The sequence below is a fragment of the Ipomoea nil genome, unplaced genomic scaffold (genome assembly GCF_001879475.1).
Source record: "Ipomoea nil cultivar Tokyo-kokei standard unplaced genomic scaffold, Asagao_1.1 scaffold0146, whole genome shotgun sequence".
In the NCBI taxonomy this organism is placed as follows: Eukaryota; Viridiplantae; Streptophyta; class Magnoliopsida; order Solanales; family Convolvulaceae; genus Ipomoea; species Ipomoea nil.
The window spans coordinates 3,699,352-3,704,475 of record NW_017616574.1 but is presented as its reverse complement, the minus strand read 5'-3'; positions in this window follow the sequence as shown (position 1 = coordinate 3,704,475).

The window sequence follows — 5,124 nt, the reverse complement described above, 5'->3', positions numbered from 1 at the left end:
CGTGTTGTCGTTAATTGCGTTGTAAAGTGTCTAAGCATGGTTTCGGGTTCCACAAAGGTTCCCGGGACGTTATTGTGTGAAAAGAGTCAGTGGGGGGTAGGGGACCCGCCACCTGGCAGCGGGTGGCCGGCGGGCGGGCAGCTGCCCGCCGGCGACCCGCTGCCCGGAACAGTAGAAACTGGCGGGTGGCCGGCGGGTGGCCCACCACCCACCGGCTACCCGCTGGAATTTGTCCCCCCTCGGGACCCCGGCTTCCCCGTTTGATGTTTCCCCGATCCCCGTGGTGTCCCAACGGACCCCGTTTGTCGTGCCTATGTCTAGTTTGATATTTCGGGTACCGTTCGTAGGTTTATGAGTCTATTATATTGCATGCTAGTTGAATTGGTATCCCGTTGACCTAGGAGGAAGAAGTATGATCCCCTTAGGACTATTCTTAGTACGTGATGAATCACGCATAAGGTTGTTATACGCTTTATCCCCCTTCCCAATGTGTAATGTGGGTTGCATGTGCTTGCTATGTGTTATGTGTGCGTGTTGCCCCAATTTGGCTGCAATCAGATGACATTATCCTGAGCTGCGGTTCAGAAGCCGGCTACAGTCAGATGGGAATTCCTGGCTGCAGTTGGATGACGGTATCCTGGGCTGCGGTCCAGAAGCTGGTTGTAGTTAGATGGGAATTCCTGGCTGCAATCAGATGACATTTTCCTGAGCTGCGGTTCAGAGGCTGGCTGTAGTCAGATGGGAATTCCTGGCTACAGTCAGATGACACACTCTCTTGGGCTGCGGTCCACTGTTTGGTTGCGATCAAACATTATGATGAGCTGCGGTTCATCGGTCGGTTGCGATCGACCTCCCCGTGTTGCGATACGGGGCATGGTGCTGTGGGGCCGTGTCAGAGCTATATGCGCTGACCCGCATGTATGGGCATGCGAGTGGTCCTGTGGCGCCAACAACGTGCGTTATGTGTGTGATATGAACGAGTTGTGATTATGAGTGCCTTGGGATGTGACTTTGGGATTTATATTGGGGATTGTTTATGATGGGTTGTGATTATTATTTATGCTTTGCCTTATCTGCTTTATCTATTGTGAACTGCATATGCTCGTTATAACTATACTTGTGTCTGGCCTTATCTGTCGAGTCATTCCCGGTTTTAAAGCTAGAGTTTCGTAAGATATATCTTCATGCTCAAAATGGTTTTCGTATATCTATATATATCTCTATATGTATTGTATTTCAACGCGTTGGAGTGGGTTACCAGCATCTCTCGCTGAACAGATATATTTGGCTTTCAGGCACAGAGGATTAGAGCACTGGAGCGCGCTAGAACTGGAGCGTAGAAGTAGTATAGTTTCCCTTTCGGCCTGCGTGCCATGTTATGCATTTATATTTCGGAGGATAGTAGTTAGACAGCCTGTGCACCTGGGTTCTCTAGCCCAGGTGTGGCATAGCACCCCGTACACTTATGTTACGCTTTGGGATTTAATGAGATGTTACCTTTATTATTAAGTTTTAAATGTCTTGAAAATCAGGGGTGTTACAGTTGGTATCAGAGCCTAAGTTTGACCCTAGGAAGAGACTCTTAAGACCGAACTTTAGGACGTTAGGCTTGAACTCTAAGTACCTAGGAACATAGGACTCAGGAATCTTAGGACGCGCGGTGAGATTGTGAAACCTACACATAACTTCCCTACACGTTGCCCTTCCCCATTCTAAAACCCTTCCCCACTTATCACTTCACCAGAAGTGCATCGAACTCTAACTTAACATTCTTATAAACACTGACCAGAAAGACGATAGCATGGCACCGAACAGAAGGCAATCAAGGACTCCGGAACCCGCCACTAATGACCCCTTGACCCAAACTCTACAGCAACTAACACAGGTCGCACAGGCACTAAGTGACGCTGCCCTTCGCGACAACAGGCCCCCACCCCCTCCATCAAACGCAAACTCGGACGTCGCCCGGCAAGTCTCAAATCACCGACCACCCACATTTTCGGGAGAAGAGGATCCCGCGGTCCTAGAAGAATGGATCCGGACGCATGATAAGATTTTTGGAGTAGTGGAATGCCCAGAGGAACGCCGCGTAGAGATAGCCTCGTTCTACTTCAGGCACGAGGCCGACCTTTGGTGGATCCACGAGGGACCCACCTATCAACAAGAACCGGGGTTCAATTGGGAGGACCTCAAGACACGACTACGAGAGAGATTCTACCCAACCCACGTGAAGGCATCCATGTACGAAGAGTTCCTCCATCTAAAACAAGGAACGGCCACCGTCGTAGAATACCATAAACGATTCCTCGAGCTGGAACGCTTCGCGCCAGAGCTAGCCCCCACCGAGGTAACCAAGATAGAGAGATTCGTGTCGGGCCTCAACTTCGAAGCTCGAAAGGCGCGAGTGGTAAGCAGACCTCGGACCCTCAACGAGGCTTACTCCAGTGCCGCGAATCTCTATCGGATCCAACTACTCCAACGCGGAGTTCAGGAACAAATACGAAGAAGAAACACCGGAAGTGGGGCACCGCCAGTGAAAAGAACGAGAAACGACACCGGCACAAGGACGAACAACCCGACCAACCAAAGACCGACCCTGGGAAACAACGAAGCTAATCCAAGAAGCTTCCCTTGTCCGAGATGCAACAAAAGCCATAGGGGCAAGGATTGCGCAGGCAACCCCTGGCGATGCTTCAACTACGGAGAGGAGGGGCACAAGGCCTTCCAGTGCACTCGACCCCAAAGACCGCGCCCCGCCACCGTGGGCCAACACGGGGGCACCGGTCATCAAGGAAGTTACGGCGCTTCCGGAAAGGTATTCGTTATGAGCCAAACGCAAGCCGACCTCGGAAACGAGGAAGGCCTAGAAGGGGAAAACCCAAACCCTGAAGACGAGGACCATACGGACCCCGCCGAAGAAAACCCCGAAAGCGAATTCTGTCTAGGTTAAGCCATCACCCTCTTGTAACCACCCCCTGTATCGTATAGACCACTTATTTAGTTTAATTACTTCGAGAGCATTATGTCTACTTAGCTTAACTACTTAGAAAGTATTATGAAAAAAGATTCCTTTCGTTCAAATTCCGATCCCACTACGAGAGTAAAACACAAGTTGTACCATCCACCCAACCCTTCCTCACTAAAAGACGAAACAAGGAAAAGACAAAGGAGGACCACACCACCAAGAAATGTTTAATGTCACCTTTAGGAATTGAACTCTAGACCTCACATTTATAGGTCCAAGTCCCAACCACTAAGCCATGAGTGTTTCTTGAAACCTCAAGGGGACACTCCTTTGTTAAACCCCTCTAAATCCTTGAAACCCACAAAATCCCCAAATCAAAAACCCTTCTTCTACCTTCTTCTTCTTCTTCTCTCCCTCTCCCCACACCCTCTCCTCCTCCCTCTCACATCCCCACTGCCCCACCACAACCACCATCTCCCACCGACGCCGCCACCGCCCGGACGCACCCCGGCAGGGCCGCTCGCCTCGCCGCCGTCCAGATCGAGCCACCGGAGACCGCCCGCCAACCGCCCGGAGTTCGCCCAGCCGAGACCCGCTACCGCCTCCACCCGAACGCCACTCCCACGCCACCTCCTCCTCGTCGCGAACCCCGCCACGCCGCCGCCTCCCCCGCAATCGGAAGACGCCGCCTCAACGCCCGCCGGAAAAACACGCCGGAGCGCTGCCACCTCGCCGGAAATCTCGCCGGGAAACCTCGCCGAAAAATCCACCGGAAAAGTACCACCTATCGCGATGCCAAAGAAACCTCTCGGAATCCGCACCCCGGAGTGGAGCAATGCCGATTACACCGTGATCGGAGGTAAAACACTTGAACCCGACCAATTCTCTCCGGAATTGGTTGATATGCTTAAGCACCAAGGACTTTTAGATACGTATCTCACCATCAAAGGGGATACGTACCCCGAATTGGTGAAGGAGTTCTACCAACACCTTGTAGCCACCAAACGGGGGTGACAAGGTAGAAATCACCACCAAAGTCCGCGGCAAGGAAATTGTGCTTTCCGAGGGCCGTTTGGCCAAGCTCTTAAAATTGACCACCACGGGTGTGTCCGACTACGACCGGAAGGGGTGGATTGGCACCCAAACTACGGGATACAAGGACTATCTCGGGTACTTACTCGGGAAAGAGGATGGGTTCACCTCGGCCACCCGACCAAACCGGAAATGGCTATCGGCGGAGCAAAAGATATTGGTTATGATCGTAACCGATAGCCTCTTGCCCACCAATAACAAGAGCAAGGATGTGGGAAGCTTGGAGTGCACCTTTGCGTATCTCCTAAAACATAAAATCAAGTTCAACCTGCCGGCACTCATGCTAAAACACATAGAGTTCTGCAAAACAAACAACCGGCTTAGCCTACCTTACGGGATGATCCTAAGTTGGATCATGGAGAAAAAGGGGGTAGACCTAAGCCACACCGAGGTCAAAACCGCCAATGGCATGATTTTCAATGCCCAAAACCTCCGCCGCAACGACATCTACTACACCGAGGGAGGACACTATCTCACCCTCGAAGAGATTTGCCAAAAACCCGAAGAGGAACGTAGGGAATTGGTTGATCGATTGGACATCTCCAACAAAAAGCTCAAGCGAGCCATGCAAGATTGCGGAGGTACGGAGGGAAATGAGGGACAAGAAGAGGAAGACGGGCCTAACCCGTCAGTGCACCCACAGCCAGAAGGGAACCCGAGGGGACAAAACGAGGGTTCGGCCAACGAACGCATACTCGCTCAGCTCGACCGGCAGAATCAAATCATGGAAGAAGGGTTCTCATCCTTGATTCGCACCACACGCGCACTCGATCAAAGGGTAGCAGCGATCGAGGCCGCCTTGGGCACTCGCGGTGCATCCAGTTCCAGCGCAGGAAACCGAGGTACAACCGAAAAATTCTCTATCACAACACCATCAAGAGTTCAGCCTACCCCAAGCCAAGACAAACGTAAGGCCGCAACCCTAATCAGGAGGCCGAGCTACGAGGTGTCTAGGGGTGAAAGGATGGACTATAACACCGGGCTTCGGGGACGAAGCCCCTTGTAAGGGGGGGAGAGTGTAACACCCCGTGTTACGGCCCCTAAAACCATTTAATTAATTAAGCAAT